A 12,307-nucleotide genomic window follows, 5' to 3' on the forward strand; every position below is an offset into this window, starting at 1 on the left:
GGTCTTTGCCATCCTCTTGAGGCTGAGAGTGTGTGACTTACCCAAAAGTACGTAGTGGGTTTTCAGGCCTAAGTGGTGATTCAGACCCTGGATCCCCAGAGTTGTAGTCCAAGTCTTAAGCCACGACACTGAGGCCACATCTGCACTGCAGAATTAATAATAATAATAATAATAATAAATTTATACCTGGTTGGATCGAGGTAAAAGTACAATACAGAATAAAATCCACTGTCCCTCTCCCCCACACGTTTAAAATTCCCAAATAACAATAACATAAAATAACATTCAATACTAAAATAAAACTTTAGTCCTCTATGGGGGTTTTTTGGACTTCAGTTCCCAGAAGCCTCAGCCAGCTTGGCCAAAGGTCAGGCATTCTGGGAGCTGAAGTCCAAAATATCTGGAAGACTAAAGTTTGGGAACCACTAGGCCAGACGCTCTCCATCCTTGCCTTGTACAAAGATTCAGTTTCGTAACTGACGTGAGGGTCCCATTACTGCAATAGGGTTATATTGAACGGTTAAAGATATTCTTGCCCAGTTTCCATGTTCAAAGGGTTTGTTAAAAATTTGCACATGAGATGAAAGCAGACCAAACCTTTTAAGCAGGATCAAAGGGGAAGCCGGCAGCGAAACACAAGGCATTTGATTGTCTAAAAAGCAAAAATGCGCACAGAGGCCCTGTCCTCATAAAATGGGCAGCCAGCGTTTTTGAGAAGGTTGGGTTTATGAGGAACAAACATACATGCTGGCGCATGCTGCCTATTCCTTTTTAAAAAACATTTGAACTCATTGGCCATAAAAAGCTGAGTGTTACATCCATACTTGGGCTTCTGGCTTGACTCTCATTCGCAAGACAGAGTTTGAATTTATGGTGTTCAGCCTGACAGCGAGAGCATGGCTTCTGAGGTCCAAAACACATTGCTGAAATCAACAAACTACAATTCCCAGAATCACCTAGCACCGAGATAAAGCAGTCTCGAACTCGGTGTCTGCAGTGTGGACTGGATCTCAGTTTTAATATATCTGCAATGTCTCTTCAACAATGAAGTCAGGTCCTTTTTAGACCTGGGTCCAACCCCCAAGATATCCACATTGTAGAAATCATCCAGTTTGAGACCACTTGCATTGCCCTGGCTCAATGCTTGAGCAAGTCACACTTTCTCAGCCTCAGAGGAAGGCAAAGGCAAAAGCCCCTCTGAACAAACCTTGCCAAAATGGAGACCTCAAGGTGTCGGGATCTGTCAATATTTCTGACAAACTATACAGTGCCGAGAGGTCTTCATGTTAATAGGCAATTTAAACAGGTTATAAATATAATAATAATGTATTGGCTACTCTAAGGACACTCATACACCAGAAACTCTTAGCTGGCCAGATTAATCCTTTTACCTCAGCATTTAAGATGCTGAATAGTTGTGGATCACTACACAACTGAGGACACTTTTCTCTAGCATTGCAAAGTGTGGTACAATGGTTTTTGTGTTTGACTTTGGAAGTCTGGGTTTCAATCTCTTGCCAAGCCCTGGAAATTGAGGGGTGCTCTTGGGTGAGTTGCCCTCAGAAAGGTAAACCTCTGAATAAATCTCACCAAACCTATTCCATAAATCAAGAGTTCATGCGGAAATACATCACAACATTAACATATATTACAGGGTTCTAATGCTTAGGTTTAAAGATGCTAATGCTTAGGTTCTAGGCCTAACATATACTCAGTACTGAAGGTGTATCAAAGCAACAAATGCTACTCAAATGGTGGCCTGGGGACCAGGGCTGGGCCTTGAGGCATGACCTGTCTGTTGGTTCTTGGAGGGTTTCTAGGAAAGAAAAACACAACCACAACCAAAAGGCACACATATGGTATTGGTTCTTGGCACATTAGTATAGCATGGGATCAAACATGAGAAAACCACCTCTCAGTACTCCTTGCCTAAGCAAGCTCTCTGAAATTCATTGGGCCACCGTAAGTACGTAGTTTTACCCACCAGACTTTGATCTCAATCTATTTTATTAACCATTTTATTGGGAATTGTTTTTAATGTTATTTTAGGGTGGGAGGGAGATAGGGGAATTAGGATTTATTATGTCCTGTTATGCTTTTATCTATTGATACTCATGTTTGATTTTATTGTTCTTGTTTGCTGTAACCCGCCTCGATCCAATTGAGGGAGAGGCAGGATACTTCTACTACTACTACTACTACTACTAATAATAATAATAATAATAAAGTATTATTATTATATTATTATTATTAAGTCAACTGGCACCTTGAAGGCACACACATACAGAGGTGCCAGGTTGCCATAAGTCAGAAAAGATTTGAAGGCACATAACAACAAATGACAACACCCATTGGATGAGTCACACTTTGTCAGCCTCAGAGGATGGCAATGGTGAACCTCCCCCCCATAAACCTTGCCAAGATCCCTGTGGTATCTGCCCTCCTTCCATCCAGTCACATCACGTGGGGGGTGAAGATGGCACCAGGTGGCACCCTACGAACTAGGGGTTGGGGTGACACTACTTCTCCTCATACATCTACCTTTGGGCAGAAAGGGGCTGTGGCATTCACCTGCTTCCCCTTAAAATGCTTTAAGAGATGGTGGGAGTAGGGTCACGTAGGGAGGAGAACATATCAAATGTCAAAACATTACATGTAATTTTTGAATTTTGAATTAATATATATATATATATATATATATATATATATATATATATATATTCTTTTACAATTGTCTTTAAAAGCACCACATTTTAACCAGATCTTCACTATGTGTACACAAAGACATGTCAGTTGGGCGTATGATGTTGTCATTTGGAGGTATCGTTTTAATTGCACTACCTGTTGATGGCACAACTCTTAGCATTATATTCAGATGGGGATTACATTAATGAGTAACGTTAGTGGAAAAAAAGGACTGCCAAGGATTCTGGATGGTGAGAAATGGGAGGAGGGGGGATCAATGGGGGTGACGCCATGAGCGATCCCCACCGGGTGACACCAACCACCCTAGGACAGCAACACTTGTCCCAAGAGAGTTTCCAGACAAGAAACAAACAATTCCAGGAAACTGGTACAATTATATGGTGAACCTGGAACCACAAAACACCACCACCACCCCAAAAAATAACCCCCAAGATAGAAGCACTGCTCTATTGTGCCCTTTCATTGTAAGATTCAAGCAAACCTACAGCAAGAAGCTGGTGTGTGTAGATCGGGTGTTGCACTTGCTCCATCTTGTGGTTGCATTGGCAAAGGGTTTGCCGTTGTTCTGCTTTCGGCTCAAAACCAAAGGTTTTCAACAGGTTGCCATTTTTCAGTGGATTTCATGTCAGCTTTTAGTATGAAATCCACTCAATGAACAGACAGGTGAGCCAGTGTGGGTAGTGGTTTGAGTATTGGACTAGGACTTTGGAGACCAAGGGTTCGAATTCTGGCCCGGCCATGGAAACCCCTTGGGTGAGCTTGGGCAAGTCATACTCTCCCACTGGCAATGGCATACCTCTTCTGAAGAAACTTGCCAAGATAAAATACCATGACCAGTTCACCCCCTTAGGGTCACCATAAGTCAAAAATACTAGCTTGAAGGCATACAATGACAAAGTATGGTGCAGTGGTTAGAGCCTGACCTACCTCACAGGTTTGTTAAGAGGAATAAAATGGGAAAGCAAGGGAGCTATGTACATCTCCTTGTGTTCCTATTGCACTGCAAAATGGAAAACAAATGTGTAGGCCCTAGGACCGGATTCTTTCCACTAAAGCTTTACTGTTACGTTCCCATTATTTTTTTCCAGTAACAGCCAAAGTAACTTGAAGGCACCAGACCTTGTGTTCTCTTGGAAGCTAAGAAAGGTCAGGCCTGGTTCGTAGGCCAGGCAAAATGCCAAGGGCCCATTCACATTACAGAATGAGAGTCTGTGGTTCCGTTTTAACTTCTGTGGCTCCTTCCCAGAGAATGTTGGGGTTTGTAGTTTGAAGAGGCGCTAGAGCACTCTGGCTAAGAATTCTAAACATTCCTCCCCTACAATGCAAATCCCAGTATTTCATAGGGAAAAAACGTGGCAGTTAACATGGAATTGAAGTGCTATAATTTTGCAATGTGACAGAGCTCCAGGTGTTGTAGGCTATAGTCAGAGGAGGGAAACTGCAAAGAAAACCCTATCCAATTCATGGAGGTTGCCATATGTCAACAGGCAATCTGAAGGCACATATGTTCTCCAATCTAATCAAATTAGTCTTTTTATTTTAATTTTTTTGGGGGGTGGGTGGGAAATATCTAAATATCTCATGCTTCCTGGTTTGAAAGAAGCTTCTTTCCTTCATAGCTCTGAAGCCAAAACCTGAACACTTCAACAAAATCTTGGAAAGCCTTAAAAGCTGGGCAGCGTTAAACCAAGCTTCCTTAATGGCGGGGCTTTAGTACCCTTGGTGTCTCAGGTCCCAAACTGACTCCAGAATTGATCCTGTTTGAGACCGCTTGAACTGCTCTGGGTCAGTGCTTGGCAATTCTGGGAACTGTCGTTTTCGGAGACGTTGCGCCTTCTCCGTCAGAGAGCTCTGGGGCCACAATCAATTACAATACCCAGGATTTCCAAGCATTGAGCCAAGGCAGTTAGAATGGTCTCAAACTGGATTATTTCTGCAATGTGTTTAGGACCTCAGAGTTTTCCCCCTGCGGCTGTTCTCATGTGATTCCATGTTCCCCATTGCCTAGTTATTGCTCTTTTAAAAGCTAGTCCATCCATCCTTGGACAAAAGGCAATGGCGGGACCTGGGTGGCATACTACCCAGGTGTGTTCCGAATATGATGATGGTTCAGACCATCCCTGCAGTAATGATAGCTTGCAGCCATTGAAAGTGGCAATGCAAAACAACAGGTGTCTCTCGCAGTACTTACTCCGCTTCCACCTTCTCCTCCAGCGCCAGCGCAGAGCATGCTGGTTAATCTAATTATATGCTGTAATTATAGCTCTGCGTGTATCAAAGCCAGCTTGAGCACAACTGGAACCCATTTCTGAAAGCACAGGAGACAAAACAAGTGTCCTTACTCAGCTCCGACAAGCTTCCCCTCTCCCTGCATCAAAAATTGAGGCCTTTTTCACTTACAGATCAGGGGGAGCAAAAAGGCAAGGGGACAGGTAGAGCACCCAGCACCTCTAAACCTTGCAGTGCCAGTAAGTTCAAGCATGAAGATGGCCCAAAAACAACTGAACCCTCCACCCCCTAGCAATTGCTCTTTGCCTCCCATCCCAGTTTGCCCTTGCCTCCATCCTTTTAAAAGACCATCTTTGCATGGAGGAGTGGACACAATGCAGCCTTCAGACAGACCCCGTATCTATGGATCTGACAATTTTACTGCATTTTTACCAGGCACAATGCAGTGACTCTGCAAAAAGCTCATTGGAACTAAAAAAAACACCAAGGCGGTCCAAAAGGAAGCAAAGTTGCTCCCCTGTGACCACAAGGATATAACCAGGAATGAGGGCATGGCTCCCTCCAACGAAGAATTCTGACCCTCCCCATGACGTTTCCCTTCAGCCCCCTAATTTTTGGCATTGGAGAGAGTGCAGCCCTGAAAATGGTTCACACCCAGAACATTTCAGCTTGCTGTGTTTGCCTGCCCTGGGTCACTCTGCCTGCTGTTTTTCTTTGGATGCCTAAGCAATAATTCTAAACGCTCAGCTGAAGTTTGAAGTTACTGCAATACAAGAAATTTGGGGATGGCGGGAACATTTAATCCGAGGGGCCAGAATTCTTATTTGGAGGGGCAATTCCCTAACCCACCCACCCCTTCAGATATACCTCTGTGAGGGCCTTTTTGGTTAATTGGGGGGGGGGGAGATCTCTGAGGACAAGCGGTGGATTGGACATGTTCAGCCTGAGACCTTTAGAAGTTGCCCAGCCTGATGTTTGGTTGACCAGAGGAATGCACAAGTAATGGCCTTTTTCAAATGTGAATGAAGAGGGGCTTGGAGAGTTTTAAACTGGAGAAAGCAGGTTCATTTGTCCATCCTGAACACCTGCTTGGAGAGTTGTTTGTATATGGGGGATGCAGGGAAGCCTGTTAATGTGAAGTTGAAGACTTTCATGGCCAGCATCCATAGCTTTTGTGGGTTTTTTGGGCTTTGTGGCCATGTTCTAGAAGAGTTTATTCCTGATGTGTCTCCAGCATCTGTGGCTGGCATCTTCAGAAGATGATGCTGGTGAAACGTGAGGAATAAACTCTTCTAGAACATGGCCACATAGTCCAAAAAACCTACAAAAAACTAAGCCTGTTACTGTTTGCCTGGATGAGGGTGCACATGTGGGCACACAAGGCTATGTCCCTTGGCCATTTGACCAATGGAGTATGTGGCCCTTGAGTCAGAATGTTACCCAGACCTGTTTTAAACTCAGAAGGGATAGGCAGGGGACACCTTGGGCGATCTGAATGGTCTATTTGTTTGCAACATCATATTTGCTTTGCTCTAGAATTGTCCCTAGTGGAAATTTTTTAATTTTGTATTTGGAAGCAATAAAAAGCATGTTATCTGCACCTTGGAACACATCACAGGCAAACAAAACAAAGATGCAACATGCCACAGATGCTTCCCTTTATCATGTTTTATTAGCTCCCATTCTCTGATCAAATGCATGGACTGCTAAGCGGGAGATATGGAAGATAAATCAGACCATTACAGGTGACCCCTTCTCCCCCTTTGGCCTCCAAAACCTACAGAGAGCCTCCATCCCAGGCCTTTGCAAAAATCCACTCCTGCTGTCCTCACCTCTTCCTCCATACTCTGATCAGACTCTAGTCCACATAGTCATACATAGCTCACTCAAATCCTGCATGAAGGAAAATGACTACAGCAAATGTTCCCCCCGAGCCACATTCAAGCTGTTTGAGACACATTTGTGACTTCTCCCTTGAGCCAGATGTAACAAATAGGAACCTTCAGTCATCTCACCAAAGTATATTGATGTATCTGGCTAGCTGGCTGCTTTAACAGCTGGTTAGGAGGGTGGTAACAGTCACTTTCTAATAGCAAGCCATTGCACAGAGCATCCTTTCTCACTGCTGTAATAGTTATTGCAATGCGCACCATTCACACACCAGTTGACAGCCGGCAGAATTAGCAATGCAAGGAGCTTAAAAATAGATCCGCACACTGGTTATTACTTTCCGCACTTGCTTCATTTTTGCTGATGCTTCTGATACCAGAAGGCTTTTTTTTTAAAGTCAGGATCAGTCAGTCTCCTGAGGACCAAGGTGGAGTCATGGAGAAGTGCGTTTTTAAAGCCCTTTCAAAGGAACAACAGATTAAATTCTGTATGGCAAAGGCTACAATACAAAAGGTCACCTAGTATCTGCCAGCTTTGTCTGATTTTCGTAGGGGGAGAGCAAAGTTAAGTCTGTGAAGATGCTCTTTCAAGCATGGGCATTACCATAGAAGTGTAGGTCATTCCTCTGTGACATCAAGGGGTTTACTCCCCAACTTTTCTTGAGTCTCCAAGAAGGAGAGTCTTGCTCTGTTGGTTACTGTGTGCCATCAAGTCATTTCTGATTTACAGTGACCCTAAGGCAAGCCTATCATATATCGCAAGATAAACAAATCCAACGCTGTCCAGAATAAAGACATCAAATTCTCTACTTTGGCTTTTGACTGAAATGCTTATGTGTTTTGCTTCTCTTGGGGATTTAAAAACTGCATTGCAGAGCCATACTTTGCTAATAGCTGCTTAAAGAAAAGCTTCAGTTTTTGATCTGAACTTCCTAGAAGCAGGCAGTATAGAGAAGGCTCTGCACCCTTCACCGTGACATTTTGTGCCTTCAAGTCATTTCTTACAACGCTATCACTGGGTTTTCTTGGCAAGATTTGTTCAGAGATTTCTTTATTTTCCTCTGAGCAGCTAAATCAAATTGTTAGTCTCTTAAACTAGATCCACCAAATCAATGGGAAGCTGGTAAATCATGATGTAAAGTCGTGTTATTCCCATTTATCAAACCATAACCAGGCGAGCAATTCAGTGTAAGCCCAGCTATGCTGTCATCCCTTACAGAGTGGGCTAGGGAAAAATACCAAAGAGATCAACGCTTCATTCTGGTTGTATAGCCTTTTCATGTTTCAAACTAATAATTCCAGTCTTGGAGCTGGGAAAGGTTTTGCACGAACTAAGACGGACCACCTATAATATATAAATCCTCTACATGTAAAATATAAATCTTTGGAGGCACGATTCAGGTGTTTTTCCTGTCGATGCAGTTAAGGCAACCCATTTGTACTAAAGATCCATCTCATTTGCAGGATGCGCTGCTAAAAAAACTTTTAAAAACTTATGGTGTGGAGCTACTTTCAAGCACCAGGAGGACAAAATAAGGCAGTCAACAAGATGGATGTACAGCTAAAATGGATGCTGCTGCCCGACTGTATGAGGCAGTCATTCTATGTCAGAAGGGGCAGGAGCAAAGAGAGAAAGGGCAAGACTTGCAAGTGGCATCTCTTTACCTTCTCCAAAGGAATTGGGAATGTTCAGTGAAATCCTTAACATGGACATTGCAACCAGAATGCAAAATAATACACTGTTTTCCCACTAAACAAGACTAAATTTCAATGTGTGCCCTAAAAACCCTAAGACGTGATAGTTAACAGATTTGTCACTGCTGCTGGTTTTTCAGACCAGCTTTACCAAACATTCTACATATGCACAAAACTTTGTTGCTTTGGTAATCCAGGATCACCATTTAATGATTTCTCCACATTTGTTTTATACAAGAATCAGACAGCATGTACTAACAAGACATTGAAGTGTTTTTAAAAAAATGTACACTTACATCAACAGAATTAAGACGCAATAAAAATCTTTTCTACTTACAATCATTCTATACATATCATCATAATCAAGTCACAAATCCATCACACAATATAAATGCTCCGTTGTTATAAGGTAACAATATAGAGAAAAATCTCCTAAATGTTTTGCTTTCGTTTTAAGGTTTTAATCTTACCATTAACTTAAATCACTTAAATGTGCAGGATGTTTAGGATACATGACTAAGGCACCAACAGTACAAAGCAAATACAAAAGCAAAAAGTATTTTCTTAGGAGTGCTGTACTGCACACTGAAACACCACAAGAAAAGGCAACAATAGTAAGTAAGCCTTCTGCTGTCTTACAAAGTTGGTTTCGGGATCGCAAGATTAGTTCTATTGTTATATTTCTTCCAGTATACCATTTCAGTTCCGATCCTATCAGATGCTGTTAACACCGATTGCAAAGATGGACATTACTAAGGTGCACTTTTCACAATGTTAGTGCAGAGCCAGTGACCTCAAGGTGTGTCAGACTTAAAACTCCCATCGTCTCCGGTCAGCATGGCCTTTAGTGTTTGTACTTTAAAGGATAAACGTATTTCAAACTCGTGTTAAAGGGATTTTCTTGGACTTAGAATGGCAAACACTTACAAAAATATTTCCCTAAAAACTTGGGATTGCTTTAAAACATTGCTTTATAAATATAGAAATACTATGCAAGGGGGTAAATCTGTATGTATGCAACATCATGTCTATTTTTAAAAAAAAAAGATTTATTAATCACTAGAGTAATGATTTAAATGTACACAAACCAGTTGATGTTCAAGAATCTGACATCCTCATTTGCAATTGCTTGGCCGCTACATTATAAATATACCATAGTACAGCAGATGGCAGAGTGTGTGTATCTGTGTAGTGGCCTACTTGTAGAGCATAAGGTCTGATGCTGAAAGGGTCATAGGTTTGAAGCTGCCATCTCCAATTTAGAAGGATCACAAGCTGTAGGGCTAAGAAAGACTCCCTGCCGAAGAAGTTAGAAAATCACTGCCACTCAGACCTGACTGCACATCAAAAATTTCACCATGAAGCATGTTCAGATATTTTACTGTGGGAACCACCAGGATGCCTTCAATTCCCCAAATCTTGTAGCTCTCAAATCAAACCTGGGTATTAAATGTAGATATCTCTTGAAAGCATGCGTTACAAGGCTTCCCATGTATGGCACACATGTATGGCTTGAGGGGGAAAATAGGCCCCAGAAACAAAGCTCCATCAAGAAACAAATTTTCATTGAACTTGTCATGTGTCTTGAAGTAGTTTCTGACTTATGGTGACCCTATCACAGGGTTTTCTTGGCACAATTTGTTCCAAGGGGGTTTGCCTTTCTGTGAAGCTGAAAGAATGTAACTTGCTGAAAGTCATCAAGCAGATTGCTGTGATGGAGCCAAGATTCAAACCCAGGTCTCAAGTCTTAGTCCAGCACCCAAAGCATGATGGCAAGCTGGCAATCACCACCATAAACTGCAGGACCTTCTTAGTTTAAGGCAGGAACGTCCATCAGTTTATAACTCTTACAGATTAGAAGAATTCAATGGCGGATGTGCACTGATTTGACAAAATGAATAGTGAGTCTCAAATTGCCAGAGAGATACTGTATGCATAGACTCAAAAGCTGAACATGACAGTGACTGTGCACATGCTCCATTCAACGCACATTAGCTCCAAAATAAGACTGCCTCATATCAAAGATTTCTGATTAAAATCTAATATAATTACATACCATACTGGTAATGCGTCAAAACTTTTGTAGGAATTTCTGGAGTAGTTACACAAAGGCAGACAGAACTTGTAAGGAAAAAGGGAAAACGTATGCTAATTACACACTTTGTAAGTACAGAGCGCTCACGTCATACGTGGGCATGCTTTACGCAGCTTTCAGTATATGCTGAAAACTGTGCGGGGAGAAAGGGGCGGTGCGTCCCATAGGGACAAATGGGGCGTGTGCCCATAGAGTGACAAGCCCCATTCATTTAAATGGGGTGAGCACACGCGTAATTTGCTTTACGCGGGGGAGTCTGGAACGGATCCCCGCGTAAAGCAAGGGCGCACTGTATTACCTTTGCAACAGCATTTTGTTCTGTCAAAAACCGACTGAAGGTGGAAATTTGAGCTCATTCGGTGGTTTCAATTAATAATCCGAACTCCATCTGTTGCCACACAAATAATGCCTCAGAGAACTCTCCAAAACATAAATCTAAGGAGATTAAACAACAAAAGCAATAAAAGGGCTTAACAAAACCTGTTCTCTTATATTACTGGCAATTCTCTTAACAGTCAAAATTTACTATGTTAATTTGGTAACAATCATGTAAACCTTCAGGGTCTAGTTCAATTCAAATACAAGGAGGCATTTTGGAAAGCCATGTTGCGTAGAAAGGCCAAAACAATTTTTCACACAAGGACAAACAGACAAGTGCGTGATCTATGTGTGTAGTTTTTCTCCCGAAATGTTCCTAACACATGTTTTAACCAAAATAGTACTATATGTTTTAACCACAATAGTACTGTATTTCCAACAGCATAGAAAGCATCCAGTGGAAGCAAACTTGTTCAGTTAAAAGTCAGTTTCAGTAGATGCATTCCTAAATATTTATCAATGACAATTCAGAACTTGATAAGCATCCTTATGCTGGAGCAGAGCCTAATCCTCCTCAAGTGATGAAGTCACAATTCTAGATGAATTTGCTGGAGAATATGTTTCACCGAATGCAATGTCATGGTTAGGAATATGCTACATTGAAAGACAGTATGAGTACATTGAGGTGGTTGGGGCCTGGGATCAGAATCCTATACTTACTTGGGAATAAACCAATGTTAGGCCTAAGAGTAGGCTGTTAAGAGTCATGGGGCTAATTACTTCATAAATTATAGTGAAAATAAAATTAGAACTAGTCACCAGAAAGTATCATTTCTCCTACAGCAGCTCGAATCCCAACTGATATTTCCAACGGCAAATCACATTATTCGAAAGGCTACCATAAAGAGTCATGACTAAAATTTCAATCCATTGTGATCAATTGCAAGTGTGTCTGTTCATATTAGTAAGCCATCTTTGTGCAATCTGTCGTTTGCTGCTGCCAAAATACGACAGAGCAGAGAGACGAAGAGTTAAAAACAGAAGCTTATTTTCCGCACGGTCTTTGTGGGAAGAGAATTTCATTGAACACAATTCAGAGGTAACTTTTTTTCCTCTCAACTGTAGGCATGTGGCACTTAAGACAATCATCTTTGCACAGAAAGCTTTTTAACAGTCATGCGAGGGCACAGTCATTATCTTGAACAAGGCAAATTTTTCACCACAGAGCAGTGGGGAAAGTAAAGGAGGCACTGCACTGGCACAAAACACCTAGTAAACTCCACTTTAGAAACAAATACTTGAAGAGTTATCATTTTTAAAAATTCTGATAAGTACGATTTAGCAATAGCTTTGTTTGGTGGCCCTCTCTGTACAG

Source organism: Sceloporus occidentalis, unplaced genomic scaffold, assembly GCF_023333645.1.
Source record: "Sceloporus occidentalis isolate IW3139 unplaced genomic scaffold, rSceOcc1.0.p SCAF_41, whole genome shotgun sequence".
Lineage (NCBI taxonomy): Eukaryota > Metazoa > Chordata > Lepidosauria > Squamata > Phrynosomatidae > Sceloporus > Sceloporus occidentalis.